Raw genomic sequence first — 24,784 nt, forward strand, 5'->3', positions numbered from 1 at the left:
CCCATGCCCTCAGCGCCTTGTAGAGCTCCGCCTTGTTTTTACATCCAGTGGTAGAAACCTGAAATTTCTTGCAGAAGAACTTTAGCTGCTTTCCAGTGTAACTGTCTATTCTCTCTTCTTCCCATTCCAATTCTGCATTGACAGAGGCTATGGATGCTGCTTTCTCTACCATGGTTAAGTTTGGCAGTACTCAAAAATAGAAAGTCCCAAAAGAAATCTACCAACAAGTATTGTTTGCGTTTAAGGTCTGCACTCACTAAGTAGTGTTCATCAATCACTGTACATGAGTCACAAATGCAAGTTCAGAATCCTCACCGCTGACCACCAATGTTAGAATCCGGGTTCTCTGGTTGGCACAGGTAGGTACTTGTGACAAGCAGGGAACCTTTCCTCTAGTCAGGATAAGGGGGTACACTCCTCAAATAACCCCTGCTCACCCTCTAGGTAGCTTGGCGCGAGCAGACAAGGCTTATCTCAGGACATATAGGTTAAGCATTTGTGAACACATACAGTAACCAAGTGACAACACTACCAATGGACACCACACAGGTTTTATATTAAAGATAAGGACTCTTTTTATATAGGTTTATCACAAGACCATTAAACGATTAAAAATACACAATACGGTTGCTTTAGATGGTAGAAGATTACTTAGTTTCTCTTAAGTCCTTAGATGCGACACTTTAAGTCAATGTACCTTAGATGCGACACGCAGGGCAACGAAAGTGTTGCAGCGATGCAGTTGCGTTGAAGTTCTTGGTGCAAAAGAAATGAAGACTGGATCTTCCAGATGCTTCATGCTTCTCCGATGTTGCGAGAAAGTTCGACTCGATGCGTCAGCTACAGCGGCGTCACTCTTGACGAGATGCGACGACAGCGGCCTTGGCAGCGGCACTCTTCTCCGACGTTGCGAGACGCTTCCGCTCGATGCGATGCTGCTGCGGCGACACCCCTTCTGCGAGATGCGTTGACAGCGGCTCTGACGGCGGCACGCTTCTCCGTGGATGCGAGGCACTTTTCTGGATGCGGTGCAATGCGACAACTACGATGGCGCGATGGCGACACGCTTCCTTCTCGATGCGAGACTCTTCTCCTGATGCGGTGCAATGCGACAGCTACGATGGGTGCGATGGCGACACGCTTCTTCGGTGGTGCGAGACACTTCCGGTCGATGCGATGCTGCGGCGACACTCTCTGCGAGATGCGATGGCAAGAGCTCCGGCGGCACGCTTCTCTTCCCGGCGTCGCGCTTCCAGCTCCTTGCGACACGCAGTCCCTCAGGAGGCCGAACAACAGCAGCAGGCACTCCCAAAGAACTTTGGGGAGCTGGAGGGTGAAGTCCACTGGTCCTGGGACTTCGTTCAGGGGGCAAGCTCAGTTCAAGCCCTTGGAGATCTTTTTCAAGCACAAGTTGAAGCAAAGTCTTTATCAGTCTTTCTCCTCTCCTTCAGCAGCAAGGCAACCACTGCAGGCCAATCCCCCAGGTCAGGGACAGTACTCCTCCTACATCTTTTCCAGTTCCTTCTCCGGCAGAGGTTCTTCTTGTTTCAGCAGAATCAAATTTCTTGGGAGCAGGGTCCCAATACTTATACCCCAAAATCCTTTGTTCCTCTGGGGTAGAGGGGCCTTTGCCTAGTCCAAACCAGTTCTTGAGCACTCTGTTGACATGACTCTGCCTTTCTATTCAGGGTGGAGGGCAGAGACATCAGCCGCTCCGCAGGAGGTGGAGCCAGCATTTTGGTAGCAGAGCACAACCCTATTCAGAGTCCAGGTGTACTCCTCCCACCCATCTGATTGCCAATCTTCCTATTCACCACCAGGCTGCCTAGCCCTGCCCCTCTGGGTTTCCCCAGCCCTGTCACTCACACAACCAGACAGGCAGATATACATCATAGCAGAGGCGGGCTGAAATGGTCAGGCAAGCAAATACCAACTTTCTAAAAGTATTTGCAAACACAGAATATTAAATTAAACTTTACTAAAAGATGTATTTTATTATTCTGAGTTCAGGCATACTAAACTCGAATTTCTACCATGTTCCCTGGGTCTGTTCGGATCATAGAATGTAACAATTCTGACAGCCCATTCTGGCCTAAGGAGAACAGGTAGCCTTACAATAGTGAAAAACTAAAATGGCTGTAATTCACTATTAGGACATGCCACACACATCAGGGCTTGTCCTACCTTATGCTTACAATGCACCCTGCCCTTGGGCCTACCATAGGGGTGACTAATATGAAGTTAAGGGAAGGTTTAGGGACTGGCAAGTGTGTGCACTTGCCCAGTCAGCATGACAGTACCAGACTGCACGCAGGTTCTGCAATGGCAGACCCTAGACACATTTTACTAGGCCGCTTCTATGGGTGGCACAACCAGTGCTGCAAGCCCACCAGCAGCATTTGTATTTACAAGCCCTGGGCACTCCTGGTGCACTTTACTGGGGTCTGACAGTAAACCAAATAAGTCAATCATGGAATCCAACCAACATATACATTTTACATAGGGAGCACTTGCACTGTGGCACTGGTTGGCAGTGGCACAGTGCTCTGAGCGGCCAACACCATAAAAACACCTGAGGCACAGCGACAAAAAGTGGAAGGGAGACTCACGCCAAGGTGCCAGGTCTAACCGTATATATATATATATATATATATAAACGATGATTTCTCTGCACCTCCACAGCAATGGCTAACAGAGACGTGAACCCAGCGAAATGAGGTTAGATGGAGTTTTTTATTTTTCTGAACCTCGAACCTGACGCGTTTCGGGCTTCGAAAGCCCTTGCTCACAAGTCCGCTTGAGACACATTCGTCATCATTTTTAAATACTTCACAGTGATTAGAGTGCTGACACCACGTGGTGCATAGACATAGAAAATCGATAAAACACTGCAAACCGTTAATGTTACGATAGTTCTGTTTTTTTCCACATGTGGTTACTCATAACTGCTTAAATGCTTATAAGGTGACCGATTCATTACATGCTACGACCAAACAATGCTAATAATACATAAAAATTGTCCTAAAAGCATATAAATATACTAATAAATAGAATTTTTATAAAATTTATATAAAAAAAACGTTATTTCATTATTGTATACATAGTTAACTAAGCAAAAGATATTTTGAAATAAAAATCAATGCAAAGATTCATTTGGTCAGAGATATATTGCTCTTATGATCGTACACCTGTTCAAACATGTTTCCTATATCAGCCTAAATGCTGTTTTGTTTTTTTTGGTTTTTTTTAACTGCTCATCCGAATCTTATACTAACAGACAAATCTGTGCAGTGTTTCACACCTGAATAGACGTGCTAACTATCTGATCCTTACATGGATCGCCATAAAGTGCTGGTGCAATAAAGAAATATATAATAAATAATATGCATATACACAGCTAAAAACATCAAGGTAAAAGACGGTTAAAACCCTAATTCAACAACGTTAAAATTCGGGCTAAAACCTGACTAAAACCATCTGATGTTTCCATGTGTGCAAGGGAAGTGGAAGAGTAATCAAATTTGCCTGTTCTAAAAGATCAATAAACTGTATACCAACACTTCAAAAAATTACTGACAGTTGTTCCCAAGACATCCTGTAACGTGAGTAAGACCAAAAGTGTGTTATTATATTATTTACAAAAAATGATACATCTCATCTGTGTTATTTAAACCATTGGGGGTCTTACTATCTAATTCTACAATCATTTTAGATTCCAGTTGTCTTAATCTTTTTTCCCTATTCCCCCCACGTCGTAATTTGGGTACATTCGCCACTACAAAATATTTTAAACAATTCAGATCATTGTTATGCATCAACCTAAAGTGCCTAGCCACTGGGTAAGAGGAATCATTATTGACTATGGCACGTAAGTGTTGCAGAATTCTGACGTGCACCTGCAGCTTGGTGCTTCCCACATATCTGAGGCCACAGGTGCACGTCAGGACATACACTGCAAATTCTGTTTTGCAGTTAAATCTACCCTGAATTTTGACCGCTTTGGGGCTAAAGGGGGTAGAATATGTGTCAGTGTTCACTCCGAATTTGCATGCTCTGCAGGAGGAACATTTAACGAACCCCTGCTTGGGTTGTAACCATTATTTTGCAGCAGCTAGCTCGGGAAAAGGTTTCACGATCTGAGTTTTCATGGAAGGGCCCTTCCTATGAGTAATCGTGGGTTGTGATGGTAACATGGGAGCTAGAACACCATCTGTCATGACGATTGGCCAATTGCGCTTGACAATCGACCTAATCTGTCTTTCCTGTCTGTTAAACGCCGTGATGAGTCTAGGAGTGTTGTTCAAATTATCATTGGCTACCAAACGGTTATTGGAGGATAAAAGTGTTGTCCTGGATTTTAAATCCACTTTGGAAATTGCCTCGTTAAGGATAGATTCTTTATTACCTCTGGTACGAAATCTGGTTAGTGCCTCTTGTTTACAGATTTCGTAGTCCTCTGTTGTACTACAGATACGTTTTAGGCGTGTTAGCTCACCTAGAGGTATACTTCTGATGGAGTGGTGGGGATGTGAACTGCTGGCGTGTAAAGTAGTATTCCCTGCTGTTGTTTTCCTGTGAAGGGAAGTGGCCAGCTGTTTGTTTTTGATATAGATTTTAACATCTAAAAAGTCAATTTGCGTCGTGCTCAAATGAGATGTAAATTTGAAGTTGTAGATGTTACTGTTAATCTTGTCAATAAAATTCTTTGCACTTAATTCATCCCCTCACCAAATAATGAGAAAATCATCAATATACCGCCACCACTGAATTACATGGGTGCGGTATTCCTCTTGAAATGTGCGTTTGAGGACCTGCTCCTCCCACCAACCTACATGCAAGCATGCATAGCTGGGGGAAAAGCAGGCCCCCATAGCTACGCCTCTCTTCTGTACATACACTTCATTTCCAAACACAAAAAAGTTATTGAACAGACACCATGTTACTAGATCTACTAACATCTTATTATGATTATACATTTCTAATGGTCTAGTTCCCAGAAAATGTGACAGGGCATTCAGCCCTGTTTTGTGTTCGATACTAGTGTAAAGTGATTCAATATCCAACGAAATGAGCAGTAAATCATCTGTCCATTGTATGTTAGTCAGTTTGTTTAATAAATCACCGGTGTCTTTGATATACGTCGGGAGTTCTTTAACCAGATCTTGTAGAAAGAAATCCACATACTGTGTGATGTGTTCTCCCAAACTGCCAATAGCTGCTATTATTGGTCTTCCTGGCACTGGATTAGTGAGTTTATGGACTTTGGGAATAAAGTATAACCTTGGTAGGATTGGGTGTTCCACAAATAAGAAATTAAATTCATCCGAAGAGATGCACACATCTCTCTTCCATTGTAGCAGCTTGCCTTTTAACCCATTCCTGGCTACATTATATATTCTGTGGTCAACTTTTTCATAACATGTTTTGTCGTCAAGATGCCTTTGGCCTCAAAAGGACTACAAAATAGAAGCACAGAGTACAACATTGCCTCATTTGTCCGATTTTGTTACCAAAATTTCATGATTAGACTCGAGTTTTTTTATAAGCTCACAGTATTTTATTTCCTGATAGCTCTATGACGCTTTTTGTGTTTAGTTTGATAGTGTAGTTTTTTTATATCCTCTACTACCACCTCATGAAAGATATCAATAGCATCTTTCGGCATCATTGGAATAAATCGTGATTTCGGTTTAAAAGGGCTTATGCCTGCGCCGCTTTGCTTGATATTTGCGGTGGCTAAGCGCTCTTGCGTGTTCAACAGATCAGTGTTTTCCTGAGTCGTATTTGACCTATTCTCAAATAAATGGTGTAAAGTTAAGAGAGCTGGAGCATCTTTTGCTTGTAGTTCCGTGTTTTCTCTGCTAGCATTTCCCTCTGTTTGAGTATCTTTCAGGCCTTCCTTGATGGCAAAAAAACTTTTTAGTTTCAGTTTTCGTATGAAACAGAATATGTCAATCCTTGTGCGGGTATAATTAAAATCGCTGATCGGGCAGAACGAGAGTCCCAGCGATAATAGTTGCTTTTCTGCTATATATATATACACTGACACACATACATTTAGTCCACACATTAATTCTGTGCACACTGCTCACTGCTGTAGCCTATCTGTGTTGTGCCATGGTGTACTACTTGCAAACACACACACTGACAGTACCCACATGCTCTGTGCATGCACTGCACAACAGTTCATCTTTCATGTATTGTGCTTCTCGCAGGCACACCTACACCCAGCACATGCTCTCCCTGCACACACACTGCAGAGCACTACATCACACATGTAATGTATTCCTCTCTGGTATACATCCACCCAGTACACAACCACCATGCGTGCATTGAACAGCACTGCTCCATCCCTGTACTGTACCCTTCCCAGGCGCACATACATCCAGCGCAGTCAGCACTCATGCGCTGTGCAGCATTCTACATCTACCTGATGTAGGCCAAGTGTGAGTTAAGCACACAGCAGCGGAACGTTAAAGAGGTGAGTGAGCCTGAAGGCCTCACTCCAGTGACACAAGGTAAATAAGGACCTAATCACTCCTACTGAACACGAGTCAGTATGCAGCCACCACTGCGCACATGCTGCTTGATTCCTGATGAAGGCAGTAGCCTTCCATCACTAGGATTTTAGTACTTTGGATGCCCCTCCCTGGTCCAACAAGGCTAAAATCCATGAGACGGACCTATCTCGTGGCACACACGCATGATGTGTGTTAGTCTATGACAAAAACATCAGCATTAGGGATCCAGACAACAGTACAGTTGGGCACTCAGGGCAAGGGTACAGGTCCATAACCATGCAGAGGACAATTCCATCCCAACACATGGGGTCAGTATTGTATCACTCTCAAGGTCCTTTTGCTTGCATGTGGTGGTGTCTACATTCATAATAGTGCACTGTTGTTTTTGTAACTAGTTTGTCATAACGACTTAGGATGACAGTAGGTCAGAGGGGGCTGGACTAATATAGAATAGTGGATTAATGCACACAGTCTTACCACTGTATCACTCTTAATATTTCTCTGTTTTGATTTGCTGAACTTGTATTGTTTTGCTCACATCATGAAGAATCTGCATTTTCAATGTATTCCCATGGGAAGATTTCCTATGTAATCCCTCAAATTTGTGGGTGAGTCAGAATCTATTGATTCCACTTGGGAGGCTGTCCATTTACCTATTGGTTTTGCTGCACATTTGGGACTTGGGATGTTCCCTTTATTTTGTCACTTTTCTGTCCTAATGGCCTTTATGGCAATGATCTTATGCACCTGCATTCTAATTATCCTGTATTGTGCCCTCTGAATTTTTGTAATAAATACTCTGAACTCTTCATTCTGCCCTTGAACTCACTTATTGAGTCTGTCCTTTCTTAATTGACTGTATTTTTAAGATGCTGATGGGTATCTTATCTTGGGACACATTGCCTTGTGAAATTGAGGTTTAACACCATCCCGATCCACCAACCCATGGTCGTACTGTTGAGAGATTTTTTGGGGTGTAAAATGTTAGGGTTACCGCACCTACACAGTCATCATAATAACATGGTTCACCCCCACATTCTCAGTGTCTTCTCAGGCTATAGCATCCATTGCGTGGACGATGCACATAAGAAGGGAGGTGGCCTTTCTGTCGTTCATAACTCCTCCAGGTCCTGCACCAGAGGCAAACAAGTTACACTCGACTACATGGAGCTGATGACATGCCATTTCCATCTCTCTGCTATGTCACTTCCTTCCCTTTGCAACAACGGGGTGATGGATGGAATGCTTGAATTAATCTCAGCCATTGGCTATCTCTCGGGACTCATCCCAATCCATAATTTTTCACTGACCGTGCCACCTTAGTTTGTACCCAACCATATGCAAATCAGTCTTGACCCTGCTCCAATGGGAACAGTACAGCCCGAACTGCCAAGCCAGGTCCTTCCTGAACCAGAATACAACTAACCTAGGGCCGGTTTTGCCCTAATAAGGGCTGAACAGCAAGTTGTAGCTTTATTCAAGTGGCACAGTGACTGCGGAACCCATATCTGGGCATACCTGTCACACTTAATGCATCAACTGCAACAACAACAAGTTGATGGATGGAATGCTTGAATTAATCTTAGCCACTGGCAATCGCTCGGGCGTGGTAGATGCATACATAGGTGTAGAGGTATGGGCTGGCTTTGGGCTCCAGTTTTTGAGTACCCGGACTGGTTTGAAGTCATGGCCTGCGTGAATGAAGTTTAAGAAGCTTATTGTATGCGGAACAGCTCAGATCCACTCAAGGTTACTTAAGTAAATATGATATGTACGAATAATCAATTTAGAGCTGTGTTATACTTTTGCATAATGGTCTGATTAATGCAATGGCATGTTCTTTATGGCACTGTTTTTAGAAATCAAAGTTTGTAAAAAGGAAGATATAAATTCGTTAACTTTGCACCCCATTGAGAGAATGCTTTAACCCCTCTATAAGACAAGCATTGGTAAATGCATTAGGTTTCGCATATGTGATTAATAATAAGCTGTTTGTTCAGGCAAATACTAAAAACAAAGTTATGCGACCTGATATCCGAGTTGACTTCCAGTACTTGTTTCCGTGCTCGAGCAACATAAAACCTGTAAAGAAAATGTGTGCAGAGCAATTTTATAATCAAATAAAAAAATAACCACTAGAATGCAGTGTTGTCCTGTTCTACCAACAGAGAGTGAGTGACGGTGAGATCTACACACGCGCTTGTGCAGGCACACTAATAAAATTGCCCAAAGTCAGAAAATCGAGTTCAAGACCTTAAACCCGCATAAAATGTAGAGCGAGATCAAATGAATACTCCTCGGTGGCGTCACGATGAAAAGATCAGGAATGTAACACAGTGTAGTAAACTTATGCTCCTCGCAACATGGCCACCTTTGGTCATTAGACCTTTCTCTATGTTCTCACCTATTAAGCCTCCCAGAATACCTGTGTGCATTCTACTTTGTACTTGAATGTTCCACACTTGTCCGCTGATGGTCTGGTCAGCTGGCGAGGTGCAGTGCTCTGCTGCGTCTTAATAAATCTATCTTGTAACTTAACTAGAAGTATCTTTGTGATCCATCTACATCACACAGCTGTTTCAATATGTGCAGCCACGAACGTAAACAAAAAAAAGTCCCACACAACACAGATGGACACCGTAATTCGGCTCTGGAACTGATAAGAGCCCCCTTTTAAGATATATTAAATAGAAGAGAGTTCACAAGCACAGCGCAAGCGAAACCTAAAAAGAAAAAAGTGTAAAGCATATTTCAGCGCAATTTATCACTGTTGATTTGATTACAGAAAGATAACCACTTGGAGCTACTGAAAGAATATGAAAACAACACCCATCAGAGTTTAGACTGTAAAAATGATGCCGTAACATTAAAAAAATGCACTTATGCTGTTTTTATCAAGTCTCAAATTGATGAAAACCTACCAATCCTCCTCCTTCTATCAGAACCAAAAGTGAAAGGAAAGAATGTGCTCCATGTTTCCACCAGAAGAGTGTCAGTCCCACTCCCAAACATCATCTTTCGCTGCTTCACTGAACATTCTCATCCAACTGGTTGTCTTTAAAGGGGATAACACCATCTCAAATGCAAACCATCAGCTGATCCCTTCCCAGGTATACTTCTAAAAGACATAAGTAAACATCTGGGACATTTCTGGACAATTCCAGACTGAACCTCAATTAAAAAATAATTCTAAAGACACAGAGGGGCATATTTATAATAACTGACGCATCCCTGCATATCAGCATTTATAATGCGGCGCACCATGGGGCAAAAACGGCACAGATGCGTCACGCATCTCTGCCGTAAAAGTGGCGCATTGCTGGAGTTGCGTCGCAAGCGCGACGCAGCTCCAGCAATGCTCTGGGGGGCCCTATCTTCACAATGCTGCGTCAATCCTTACGCCTGCTTCAAGCAGGCGCAGGGTTTTGACGCAGCATGGGCTCAAAAGTGACTGAGTGAAATCTTGTAGATTTCACTCAGCCACTTTTAGGAGGCGTTCCTGCGCCGGAACGCCCCCACCTGCCCTGGAACGCCTACATGTGGCGCAGGGCTTTACAATGTGACGCATCTCCCAGATGCGTCACGTTGTAAATACCCCGCACCATGGCGCAGAATTTGCGCCGCTGCTGCGTCACAAAAGTGACGCAACGGCGGCGTAAATGAGGCGCAAGTCAAACATACATCTGCCCCAGAGTATCAAATAATGTTGTCCATTGTCGAGACTTTGCTTTTTGCCGAAGCCTGGGAGGGTTGCATGGCCAACCTACAAAGTTATTTCACAATTGAAATGTACCTGCTGGATGAGTGGCCTCCAACTTCTGACTAGATTACAATAATGGAACTGCTGCTACAACTAGTTGATAATGCCTTCTGTATACTTCAGTGGCCGCCCATGTTTATTGGTCTTCTTAGATCTAGCTGCGGCATTGGTATGGTCATGCATAAGGCTCTACTTGGAGATTAAAAGATTTTAAAGGTCTAGATAGTACCGTTGTGAGTTTCTCTGCGCTTGGTAGCTGAATTGTTCACAGCACACAAGTTGGGAGCCTCTTTTTTGGCCCATGTTTCTCTCACGAAGTGTTTCTCAAGGTTTACCCGGCTTATCATTCCATTAAAGTCCCAATGACAGAATTATATTTAAGGATCTCCTCACTCTCTCCGGCATTTTATAAAATTCAACTCTGGATGTCTCTCAATCATCTCTAACTAAACCTACTAACAAATGTATCCTGCCTCTCCTCTTACTCGTCTCACCTCGTTCAGCGAAGCTTCCTTTCCAAAGATGGTGGACTACCTCTCCAACTTGGATTGTAAACTCCACATCATTTTATGTATAAAGTGCCTTGGCTCATTCCTGACCAGTGTTTACAGTCCCTATGTCTGGATGAGCGATAATGGGACATCAACCAGACACTGTTGGATAGCCTTTCACACTCCCTGCATCATTTACAGGTCAAGAGATGGTTTTCTTGATGACAGAGCCACTGCCCGCTCTACCACTGGGAAACCCCTGGTGGAGATGTCAGAAGGATTACCTGGAGCTTTCACACACTGCTCTTCCTAATAGACAAACAGAGGAAACTGCACATTTCTGTGCTCCCTTGTATGGAAAGCTCTTGGCTGTGTGCCTGTGTGTGAGATTCTGACACATGGTGGCACCATGTAAGTCGGTAGATCTGGAGTCAATGACGTCAATAGGGGGCAAATCCTTACATGCACACATAAAGTGGCATCTGACAGCAGAAAAAAATGTTTGGGTGACATGAGGACTATTCTGCCTTGTGGCAGAATATTATCTGTGAGAGGGTTTCTTGATTCAGGGCCATATTTACTAGTTTAGTTGCGCAGGGCCACTCAGCAAGTCACCTAGCTGCCCTGCATCACAGCGAAAGGGCGGGCACACGCCGAATTTATCCTATATGGCGCATTCCAGTCCTTTTCCCTTGCACTGGCACCGTTTTGGCAATCTAGAAACCAATGCAGGCACCTTTGCGGCATAGTGCAAGGGTGCCTGTATTGTAGGCAGGATTTTATGTGCAGGAAAGGGTTTCTTCCTGCACAAAAACAATCCTGGGAGGCTTTTTCCTCTATCTATGCGTGCTGCACAATGCAGCACACATAGAAAGGGTAGAAAACTAGGAGAAATAAAGATATTTCTACTTGTTATCCCTCACCTGGGGAGGTGTAGCTTTCTGGCGCATTCCCAGGTTTACCGGGTCTTGTAAATATGGGAATTTGTCAAAAGCCATGGGAGTTGCGTGGGAACAACCACGCAACGCCCATGGAAGGCCTACCCCTAAGGCGGAGTAACGCAACTTAGCGGTTTGCCCTGTGTTGCATTACTCTATTTTTTGGGAGCCACGCAAAGCGGCTTTGCATGGCTTTAAAAATATAACTTCAGGTTGCGTCGATACTGCACCACGATGCATGGTGCAAGAGCGACGCAAACCGGGTCATAAATATGGCGCTCCGTTTTTAAACATTTGGTGAATGCTAGTAACACAGTTCTCTGTTTCCAGACACTTGTGCTCAGACCTCTCCTTATAGCTTTAAGTCAGAAGAAAAAATTGGGGGGAGGGGGGGGAAGTCTCTCTCTCAAAGGGACGTGGTCCAATGTAATTAAGGGAGCAGCTTTAACAAGTACGTTAAAAATAATTTGTGCTTACCATAGCGTGCTGTTCAATTATTTTATTTTATTGCCTCTTTCTCTTATTGCATTCAGATACATAATACAACACCTAAAACCAGCCAGGACTATTGGCTTTGTCAACGGTTCTTAGCTGCATAAGATAAATGAGTAACGACAATACTCCAGTTTTGAAACTGAGACTGAAATAAATGCTCCATTATATTGCATCTCAACATTTATATAGCGCTTACTACCCTTGAGGAGGTATTGTATCACTTTACATTGGACAGCATACTTAATTCCACAAAGTTCTTTACCATCAGAATCAAGGCATGTGACTGGCTGTGCCCCAACCCATTAAGTCCCCAACCTGGACCGTGCCTGACTGTGCTCCAGCCCAAGAAGCACCAAAGCGATGCGAGACATTTTGTGAGGGCTCCAAAAAGTGCTACCAGGCCAGCCTAGACCTACAGTGCATGTGCGCGGGCGCGCGCGTTGCGCTTTACCGCGATTACTTTCACTTCCGCTTTGATGTTCTCTGTGAGGCTTCAATAGATTGCAGAAGTTAAAACAAGCATTGGCATAGCCAATAGGTCTCGCTTTTGGGACCTTATAAGTGTTTAGTTATGCAACTGTTGCATGGCTAAACACTTATAAGGTCCCAAAGGCGAGACCTATTGGCTATGCCAATGCTTGTTTAGGTGCTGCTTGCTGGCCTAGCGCTTGCGTGCACGCGCGCAGCTGCCATGCGCTAGGCCAGCCAGCAGCACTCGGGAGAGCGTCATCGCGATCACTTTTGCTTTCACAGCGATCGTGATCGCGATGACGTTATAATCACTGCACCCGCGCTTTACTTTTAACATTAAAAGTAAAGCGTGGGTGCCGCGATTATACCAAAAGTAAAGTAATAGAAAAAAACATCTATTTCTTTACTTTTGGTATAATCGCGGCACTCGCGCTTTACTTTTAATGTTCAAAGTAAAGCGCCGGTGCTGCGATGCTTGTGGGTGCGCGGGCGGCCAATGCTTTTTTCGCTATGTTGTGCTGTGTCTCGCCCCTCAGCGTGCTGTTTTATTCGATGCATGAACGAAACAGACCGTTTCCCCATTAGAATGTAACAAAAAATGCCAATCGCTGGTCGCCTATGTGTTGTGAATACCAGTTCTCGCAGAACCACTATTTTCAAGAGGTTATCAGCGGCGTGGCGCTTGCAGAAAACAGACACCATGTTTTCTTTTCAGTGCACCTTTTTTTAATGAGATACGTCAGCCACGTCGCCAGCTATGAAATGAAATGGAAATTTGTACTTGTATAGCGCTGCTGCCCCAGCAACGGGGCGTCCTGGCGCTTGTACTCATACCGCTGTGGAACCCTTCCTGGCTTTCCCTGTGAAATATCCACTCCTGGGCACCCCCAAGGTGAAGCCAGGCATCCCCAGCGCTGTTGGGGCGATTAAGCAAGCTATTGCCCAGAGTTGCAGAGTGGGACCCATGATTAGAGTAGGCACCGAGGCAAGAATTATCAGGTCTGAGGAAATTGAGCCCAAGACCCGCCGAGGCGGGAATTGAACCCTGGTCCTGGGCTAGACCTCTGCATCAGGGTCTGCCTCTCTAATCATTGAGCCACACTTCTCCACTCATTCATGTGAATTAGCAGAGCGTGCCTATCAAACTGTCACTTCCAGTCCTGCCAGCAGCACCTGTGAGGCGAGCATCATCTGACTCACCTTTTGTGTCTGTGTGCAGGTGATAAAACCACCTGTTAAGAGTCCGAAGGTCACAGGCCACGGATGGTAAATCATTCAGTTTACACCACAGTGCACTGGAATACACTGCAGCCCCCAACGGCTGGTGCCACTGACCCACTGCGGCAGATACTGAAACACACTTTAATTACACCACTGTTTTGAATGCAATTACGTTTATAATAGTGCCTGTAATTGGAGTTGCAATCTACGCTTCAACAAGGACTGCCATTTAGCAACAAAAAAAAAAAACAATTTCCAGAAACCAGAATGGCGTGTACGTAATACACTAAAACAGATCCGGGCTATTTACCATTTTCGTTCTAAATGTGTTGCTACGTTAGAAATTGATCCGTGTAAGAACATAAATAGATAATCTGGACTGTGATATCATGCCTGGCCTGGCTTCAGTCTTCCTGTCTGCTGTGCTCCTGTGGGCTAGGAGTGGTGCTGTAGAGCAAGAGAAATTCTGGAAATGCAGTACTGGTCATGACGGTAGGAAAACACACTGGTAGCTTGGAGTACGGGTAGACCATTGTCCAGGTGCACTATTCCACGTAGGTTTATTGTTTTCATTATGGAAAATCTTGGTTTTCCTTTGCAGACATTCTAACTTAAAAAATAAAAATTACAGTTTGAGGAGGAGGAGGGGCTTCATGCTGAGAACTTCCGGAAGGGCACTTCCGTCGGGACATGATGCACGCCGCTGCATCGTAACGTGAACGCCCACCCTTGATGACAGCCCCATTCAGCCCAAGGCCTATGAATATATGTGAGAAGGAGATATTATGGGAGTTTTCACTACGTTCTGCGGGGGGCATCATTTTGTGCTGCACCATTGACCCCTGTGACCTCTTGGCCACCAACTTCTCCATTTACACACAAAAAACTCTTGTTAAGGCATCTTCAAAAGTGTTAATGGACATTGGCTGCTTATAATCTCCAACGATGAACCAGAAACCTGCTGACTGGGGTTTCCATCTCACCTTCCTTTCCACCCTGTGATATCTTCTATTCACCGTGTGACACTCGGTGGCAATGTGTGAGATGGCAGGTCTGCTTTCATTGGTTTGACCTTTGCACCAAAGCAGAAAACTTAGAAAATGTGTATGGTTTTGCATTCAACAACCCAAGAAAAGACTGTGCAGGTAAAGAAGTAACACACGTAATGATCAACTTGTCATTTAAGTAAAAAGAGAAACGTTTAGTAAGGAGTTAAAAACAGCCTTAGAAAATCAAACAAGCATTCGAAAGTTAACAAAAAATCAAAAAAATACTATTGAAAACAAAAGCTATGTTGATAATCATCGGAAAACAGGGAGCAGCTGCGTCTCTGATCAGACGTGACATTACATACCACTTGTATATTTAGAGAATATAGTCTCTTTTTATTGTGACACACATACTCACTTTCAGAGGGTGAACAAGTTAGATGTGTACTGTCTACATGTCTAGTCACTTGAGGGAAATGGCTATTTCGTTTAATAAGATTGTTTTAGCTTTCAACGCAATAGGGGTTTATGGAAATGCTATGTGTGAACTTAGTCTAGTTAACTTTGCACAAAGAACATTTTTAAAAAGCTTGCTTAAGGCACCTTGCATTATCCCTTACACACAACCACACACACACATGTAACCACACACGCACAACCACACACACACACAATCACACACACAACCACAACAAGCATTGGCATAGCCAATAGATCTCGCCTTTGGGACCATATAAGTGTTTAGCCAGGCAACAGTTGATATGGTTGCACCAAGGATATTGTGCTGCATAACTAAATACTTAGAAGGTCCCAAAAGCGAGACCTATTGGCTATGCCAATGCTTGTTAATAACGTAATTGGCATTTAAGGGTATCACATAGACAGTACCTATCAGGAGTCCATCCATAAACATCCAGAATCCTCCCGCCCCCACCTTGTCCCCGGAAGTATAAATGAACCACATCGCATTGCACAGTCAATATTTCCGGTTCCTACGTCAGACCGCAGCCACAATTTACATAATCAGGAGAAAAAGGTCTATGCATCATCTAATTAGCATTCCTGCCGAGATAGTGATGTCAGTCATGTGACAACCTTCGCCACAACCCATGAACCCCCTTGAAGACATCACCTGACTGACACCTTCCCAGACCATGAAGCCCAGAGGAGAAAACAGCCTGACACGTGACTGACTCCTTCCCAGCCCATGAACCCCCTTGGAGACATCACCTGACTGACACCTTCCCAGCCCATGAAGCACCGAGGAGACAGCAGCCTGACAGGTGACTGACTCCATCCCAGCATGTGAAGCCCCATAGAGACCGCATGCTGACACTTGACTGACTCTTTCCCAGCCCATGAAACCCCAAGGAGATAACCGCCTGACACGTGTCTGACTCCTTCCCAGCCCATGAAACCCCAAGGAGACAACAGCCTGACACGTGACTGACACCTTCCCAGCCCATGAAGCCTCGAGTACATAGAAAGCCTGATCGCCGTGGCTCGTGTAACATCACGCACGGGGTCGATTGTTAACAATAATAAACAAAGTGCATGCAGGGGGGCGGCTCGTGCTTGGGGCGATGGATGAGGGTGGGGTTTGTTTCTCGGGTGGTATCTGGGCACAGAGAGCGCGAGCAGCCTGGGGCTTTGTTATAAGAGCCATACAAGAAGACCCCTTCAAATACATAAATACCCACCAGAAAAAAATAAAACTAATTGTACATTACAATAACAGCAGATAAAGAGGGGGAAATGTGGGGAGCACACTTGCATGAAATTAAAAAACACACACAAATCCACGCAACGGCATTAACAAGCATTGGCATAGCCAATAGGTCTCGCCTTTGGGACCTTATAAGTTTTTAGCCATGCAACAGTTGCATAACTAAATACTTATAAGGTCCCAAAAGCAAGACCATTGGCTATGCCAATGCTTGTTTTCTTTCAAATCAGTTTATTGGCTTTTAGCAATACACGAGGAAAACAGCAGATTCACATGGTAAGCCATACATGGCAAGGATCTTTACATAGAATAACCAATATTCATATGTAGCAGTCATAAATGATAGCTGATTAGACATTTTCTGAGAGGTAGATTGCAGGGGGGCAGCTGTGCCAAGACTGACACAGGGGTCAGAGTAATGCTGGCGATTTCCCCTCGTTACCGCAGGTCACACTATGCTCACGCAACTCAGTTGATGAAAAGTTAACTCTGCATGTTTCTAATTCTGTCTCATTAACAGCGAAGGTGATTGTTTAACCAGCAAGCTGCCCCCACCCTCTTTTTACGCGACTTACAGTCGTATTGACTTACAATCAATGTATTAACCTCCTTATCTCCCATGCTGTATTTTTTATCCCTGGTTGCTTCCTTACTGCCTGCCTACTATGTAATGCAATTATCGTTCTTTTTTTTTCTGTACAGTATGTATGTAAAGCGCTCTGATACCTACGGGTCAAGCTAGCGCTATATAAAACTTTTAAAATAAAAAATAAATCATGAGGAGTGTTGTGGCATGGGGGCGTGGCTTGGCGCCCGCTGGTGATGGCGGCGTTCCGGTGAAGCTCCGAGGCAGCGGAGAGAGACCACCCGGTTCCTGTTCATCTAGCCTGGGGACAGTTAGCCGAGGGAGTGTCGGAAGATGCCCTGACACCCCCAATGCTCGGTGGAAGTATTCTTGGAGTCCCGCGAAGCTGCAATTTCTGTCGTAAGTTTTGACAGAAATCACTCGATGCGGCCGCCATCTTGGATTTGCCGAGTGACGCACATTTGCTGCGGTTTTACAGCGTTAGCCTAGTGCTCCTCATGCCTAATTCCACACAATTTTAAATGACTTTCTTTTTGCCTGTTTTGTTAGTTCCTCTCATTTGCTTGGAGCCATTATGTCACTGAAACACATGTTTTCCCTGAAGGGCGTATGGAAGCAACTTCCACATGAAATGCTCTCGCTCCATACAGCTGTTTCTGTTTAGTCAGCTCAGTATTGACTCCATCGTTGCTGATATGGACCCCTCTTTGGCGTTTTACTAGTGACATGTTGTGACATTGTAGCTTACCTGGTGGCTTCCTGCGCTCAGTTTCACCGTTCGCAGTGGACACTTGTGAGGTGGGCGAGAGGTCTTTTCTCCTCACCAATTTTTCCAGCCTCATTTTTGCTCGCGCAGTGAGTGGGTGCCATATCCCTACCATTTGGCATTGTATGGCCACTGCTTTTTCCCCTCACAGCTCCCTTGAACGGCTGTGAAGTTGGCTGCATTCTTTTCGCGAGCTATCAGATATCATCGCTCTTCTGTCATGTTATATCCTATGTAGCCTCCGTCTCTACCTCCTGTGCCCTCTGCTGAGTTAGCCATTTTACGGCTTTGTTATATGGGCAGATTTAAGTCAATGTCGCGCTTGCCTCGTTCCGCCAAGCCCCAGATTGCGAAGAACTCTAAGGTTTTTTCTGCTTTTTCACAATTGGAAGATTCTTTAAACTCGTCTGGCTCTGATACGCCAATGGATCCTCCTAGGAACCCACAAGACAACTCTAAACCTAATACTAAGAGACTCAAGTCAAACTCTCTCTCTCCTCCAAAACATTCAGGGCCAGTATCCATGGAGTTGTTGTTAGAGGAGATAAGATCCCTGCGCCCATTCATGGAAGAGACCAATATTAAACTCCAGGTTCTTACAGATAATTGGTCGCAAATGGAAACAAGAGTATCTTCAATTGAAAAGTCTGTTCAGTCCTATCAAGAGACTTCCTCTGCGGTCTCCACCCTGAAGTCTCAAGTCTCAGATCTTCAACAGCAAGTGGAGCAGCTGGAGAACAGGAATCGGCGCAATAACCTTCGCATTTACGGTCTGGTTGAAGGCCTTGAGGGTTCCGATCCAATCGTCTTTTTCAAGTCGTTCCTTCCCAAGCTCTTGCATCTGCCACAGGATAAGGTCCTCAACATTCAGCGTGCTCACAGGCTGGGTCGACCACCTCCTTCTACTTCTTCCTCTCAGAGACCCAGAGGGGTTATCATCTATTTTTTGGAGTACACCGACCTTCTGATGGTTTTAGCAGCAGCCAAATCTTCTCCAAACTTAACCTGGTCTGGTTCTTCCCTGTTCTTTGCACAGGACTACGCTAAGGCTACTGCTGCTCGGCGAAAGGCTTTCCTGAACTCTAGAGCGGATCTGCGAGCAATGGGGGCGCGATATGGCCTTTATCACCCATGTCTGTTCAAAGTCACCTACAACAATAAGACTACCACATACGAAGATCCATTGCGCCTACAGAGTTTCATTAATGCGCACAGGTCATCTGCTATGGACTCCTCTGGACCTTCATCTTCTGCTCATGGCTGACTCCTATTTGTATTTGTCTCATGTGGCTACTGAATTTTCTTCCAGTTCATCTGAATTTGTTCTGATTCTTTGTCTTCCTGCTGTGTTAAGTATTCATTATCTATGTATGATGGTGTTCCCTGTTCTCCCTGTAAGTCATGGCTCCGACAAGCTCCCTTGATATGTTCTAATCATTTGTTTCTCCCTTTTTTTTTCGTATCACAGGTTTGTGTTCCCGTACGTGACGATGTCTCTCGATCCCTGCCTCGTTGTTCCTGGATGTGCTGCCCTACCCATGTGGCTCCTTCCTCCCTCCACCCTCTCTCGTATTTCTCCTCCATAGGTATGTTTTTTCCCCATTCCCTTCCTTGTTTTCCTACTGCATCCGTTGGTCTTTCCTCCTCTTTTTCCCTTCTCCTTCTTCCCTTGTTCGTGTTTCTATTCAATTGTTTATATTGCAATTCAGCTTCTTTGATTAGACCCTCTTGTCTATATAAGGGTTACATTTCTTGTTCTTCTCAGCTTACCCATTTTATAATTTTTTTCCTCTCTCTGGTTTTTTATTCTTGCGTCCATAATGTTTCCCTATATTCTCCTTTTTATTCTCCTCTTTGTGCTAATGCCTTTGCTCTCACTTTTGTTGCGAGTTGTACTCTTTGCCGTTCTGGCTACTCTTCTATTCCCACTTCTCCCTTACTTCTGGCTTCCTGTGTTATCTTCGACGCTGTTGCATTTTCTTCCTCTTTTCTTGCTATGGCTTGCGCTCTTGATCGCTTGCTTCCTTTTTTTCACTTCAGCGTGTTTGTACCGGCTTTTCTTTTATCTTTCTATCCTACTTCCTCTTCATGGGTGTTCCTTTCAATAGCTATAATATTTATATGTTTTGCAGATAAGTTATTGTTATGTCGTTGAATATAGTATCATGGAACGTGAGGGGTATTAATTCTCCGATTAAGCGTCAACGGATTCTATCACACCTCGCCAAACTAAATGTTGATATTGCATTCCTCCAAGAAACACATTTGAATGAGGTAGAGTCTGCTAAGCTTAAGCGTGGTTGGGTCGGTGAATTGTTTTACTCACAGGGTGATGGCAAACGTAACGGTGTGGCAATCCTCTGTCGTAAATCTCTTCCCTTCCAGGTCCTGGCTCATGAATCGGATGATTCTGGTCGGTGGGCTTACGTCAAGCTATCACTCAGAGGTGTTCCAGTTTCTCTCCTCAATGTTTACGGCCCTACTATGGGCGAGCCTTCTTTCTGGGCTGATTTTTCCCCACTTTTAACTAAATTTGTGGATCATAATTTTATTCTAGCGGGGGATTGCAATCACCCTCTTGACCCTTTTATCGATAGGAAGTCCATGGCCCCTTATATTCCCAACAAACCTCACAAGCTGTTCTGCCATGCTATTTCGCAACATAAGTTGGTAGATTCCTGGCGCCTTTGTAATCCAGGGTTGCGGGAGTATACTTTTTACTCTCCTTGCCACCAATCCCAATCACGACTTGATTACATCTTCGTTTCACATAACCTCACTCAATCACTCTTACACTCCGAGATTGGCCCGATATTATTTTCTGACCATGCCCCTGTTCTCACAAGCGTCGATATATTCCCTAAAAATACTGGCCCTAGGAGATGGCGCTTTAATAACTCCCTCCTTCTCGATCCTAAGTTTACGTCCACCTTTACTTCCTTTTTTGATGAATTCTTTCTGATTAACGATGACGCCACTCTCCCTGACCACACTATTTGGGATGCTTTTAAGGCAGCAGCACGTGACTTTATTATTCGTTACGTTGCGGACAAGCGCAGGACTGCTCGTAGACTCACTAAAATTCTCCTTTCTGACATCAAGAAACTGGAACACGAGTATTTTACCTCTCATTCTGCTGATAGCTTGACAGCCCTTGTTGCAGCAAAAATGAAATTTAATGAGAAGTCTACGGAGGATGCCTCCTTGTACTTACTGAAATCGACTGCTAAATTTTACGGAGGCCGGAATAAAGCGGGGAAGCTCTTGGCTAATTATTTAAAGGTTAAACATAATAAGTTGAATATTGAATCCATTTATGACTCTGATGACACCTTAAAACACATGGATGCTGACATTCTCGCTGAATTTTCACGTTTTTATGAAACTTTGTATACATCTGAAACCCACTCCTCTCCTAGCTCCCTTGCCAATTTTTTCTCAACTATTCGCGCACCACCCAACTTCCCCATTGATCTCTCTTCTTTAGAATCCGATGTCACACAAAAAGAATTACTCACTGCACTGCAACATCTCAAACTTAACAAAGCCCCTGGCCCTGATGGTTTTACCGTCGAATTTTACCTTCATTTTTCCAAATTGCTGATTCCACGACTGCACTCCCTTCTCCACAACTTTATTACCCTTGGTGCTTCCTCAGGGACATTTTCGGACGCCCATATCTGCCTCATACCTAAGCCTGGGAAGGACGCACAATATTGCAAAAACTACAGACCCATATCATTAGTTAATATTGACTATAAACTCTTTGCTAAGGCGCTGGCGATCCGCTTAGATCACCTTCTTCCTGATCTCCTAGGCGAGGAGCAGTCTGGGTTTGTCAAAGGCCGATATATCACGGATAATACTAGACTCCTATTCAACATCCTGTCAAAGTCTTCCCGCTGTCAATACCCACTTGCTGCGATTGCCCTTGACGCCGAAAAGGCTTTCGATCGGGTTGAATGGCGCTATCTCTTTCATACTCTCACTTGGTTTGGTTTTGGCCCTAGATTTATTTCTTTAGTATCCCTATTATACTCTCATCCCAGAGCGGCGGTCTATGCGAATGGTCAAATTTCCTCTTATTTTGATCTTGGCAGAGGCGTTCGCCAGGGATGCCCCTTGTCTCCCTTCCTCTTTAACCTTGCGTTAGAACCTTTTCTGTCCAGGCTACGTCAGAATCCCACCATTCATGGTTTCCAATTTGCAAACACTCATATCAAACTTGCTGCTTATGCAGATGATATTTTGCTTTTTCTTTCTAACCCTACAGAATCCGTTCCTGCTTTTATGGCCGAAGTTAGGCATTTTTCCTCTATCTCTGGGTACAAGCTTAATCATGACAAATGCGAGATTCTTCCCCTGACCAAATTTACATTTAAACAGGATTTCAGTGAATCTCGGTTTACTTGGTGTCCTTCACATATTAAATATCTGGGCCTACACATTACCCCCTCTATTTCAGACACTGTCTCTCTATGTATGTCCAAATGTACACAAAAGATTGCAGATCTCACTGCTAGATGGCATCCCTTATACCTTTCTTGGTGGGGTTGTCTCGATACTATTAAAATGATGCTCTCCCCTATTGTTCTCTATACGCTTTCCAATATCCCAGTGTCTATCCCAGCGAAATTCTTTACAAAAATTAACTCAACGTTATCCTCGTTTCTATGGAGTTCCAAAAAACCTAGAATGTCCCTTGTCAGACTCGTTCGCCCTGCTTCGGAGGGTGGTGTCAATTTTCCTGACTTTCCTGCATATCAGAAGGCCTTTTTACTACGTCAAGCCTCCCTCTGGTTACTTGACCCCTCTTCTCCCTGCCCTCTATGGGTTAAGGTCGAACGTACTCTCCTGTCTCCATTTTCCTTTGCAGAATATCTTGCTTTCTCTCGTAAGCCCTCTTTGATTCCTACTTCTATTCATAAATACACTCTTAAGCTTTTATTGTCTGCCACTCCTGATCCCCCAAAGACCACTGCTGACCTTCTTTCTTCCCCCATCTGGCATAATAAATATCTCTTAATTGGTGGTAAGCCCTTCTATTGGAAAACTTGGAGAGTTCGAGGTTTGATCTGGATTTCGCAGCTTTTCTCTGGTCTTACCTTTCTCTCTTTCCCTGATATCTGCTCTTCTTATGGCCTACCTTTGTCTTTTCTCTCTAAATATCTTTTACTCAAGGCTGCTGTATTGGAGATTTTCGAGCGGCTCTCGGTCCTTCCATCTTCCCCTATTTCATGCACTCCTACCTCTCAACTTCATTCTTTCCTTCGTAACACTCCTAAAGCATCCCTTATCTATAAGCGCCTCCACTCACATGAGTCCACTAGACCTAAATCCAGAGCTGAGCTTCAATGGGAAGTTGACTTCGGATTAGAATGGCCGACATCTCTATGGGACAGGATCTGGGTAAAGCTGCGTAAAACTTCTAGAGTGGCTTCCCTGACACAATCATTATTTTTTATTTACAATAGATTACTTTTTACTCCCTCCACACTACATAACCGATTCCCCACTACACCAGACAAATGTTGGTCATGTGATTCTCCCAATGCCACCCTATTCCACATGCTATTCCTTTGCAAGCACGTACATGCTTTTTGGTTACAAGTATGGGCTCAAATTAATGTTATCTTTCACACCTGTATTCCTTTCTCCCCGTCCCACCTTTTCTTGGGTAGTTTGTCCCCTGATTGGGACAACGCTGATATGTGCGTTCGTATTGTTGATTTATTACTGGCCGTTGCCTTTCAACAGATTACTGTTAATTGGAAAAGCGCCACCAACATTTCTTTTAAGGCGTGGTGGTATAATGTCTGTCATAACCATAGACTTGATAATGCCTTTGTCTTTCCTATTCAATTAGCAACTAGACGAGCTGACCTATGGCTCCCCATTACGTTATATCTAGACAACTGTGTTGCTTGTTCATTCTCTCCATCACCTGTTCAGCAAGAGGTTCCTAAACCCCCATGATACCCTTCTCACACTCAGTATTTGTCAACATGCTGTTTTATTCTCATGCTCTTCGCTTATACCTGTTTTTTAATGACTGATGTAATATCCTTGTTTCTTTTTCAACACTCATGATTATTGTTTTACCATTTTTGATGTACATTCTCCTATATGCATTGTATTTTCCAATCCCCTCCCCTCCCTTTCCACCTTCTCCCTCTCTTCCCTCCCTCCCTCTCATATTGATATTTTGTATTGCATTTCTCTTTTTTGCTGATTAATAAAAACATTTCAAACTTAAAAAGGAGTGTTGTGGCATTGGTGTATGTGGCCCAGCCCATCTTGTTTATATTTTGTGTAATATTCAAGTAACTGGCCGCCTCTAGTACAACCATTTCTTAATGCCCAGGCCATTGAGAGAGGGCTGTGTGCAGGCGTTGTCCAACCAGAATTATTTGGGAATGTGAGCATAGGCAGGCAGCTCTAGCAAGAGTCACTGTGAAACAAAAGAAAGTTTGTTTACACACGGCATTTGTTGAACAAGCAGGAAGTGGGATAAGGGAGGGTGGCAGGCGGAGAGAGGCACGCAGGCTGACAAATGGTGTGCACTTTTGCGGCCGCTTTGATGTTCTCAGTGGCCGCGCGGCTCACTGAGAACATCAAAGCGGCCGCGAAAGTGTTCACGCAGGCGGACAAATGATGTGCGCGCCCGGCGCACATGCACTGTATTTGGAGGCTTGAAAAGCCACGAGTCTGCACTTCCAAATCCTCATAAAGACTCGAATTTGGCGACGCACAAGGTGCAGGGGTGGGCTGCTGGTGTGTTCGTGGTCACCTGGGGCAGATACAGTCCCCCGCTCTGCCT

The 24,784-nt window shown here is 44.3% G+C and overlaps 1 pseudogene across 1 annotated transcript in view; it reads left to right on the top strand.

The window, feature by feature from the left end:
- The window catches only part of LOC146802313 (E3 ubiquitin-protein ligase TRIM39-like), a 135,601-nt pseudogene that overhangs the window by 103,792 nt on the left and 7,025 nt on the right, over positions 1-24,784 (top strand). The gene's annotated exons all lie outside the window — the stretch shown is intronic.

This window comes from Triturus cristatus, chromosome 8 (genome assembly GCF_964204655.1).
Source record: "Triturus cristatus chromosome 8, aTriCri1.1, whole genome shotgun sequence".
NCBI lineage: Eukaryota > Metazoa > Chordata > Amphibia > Caudata > Salamandridae > Triturus > Triturus cristatus.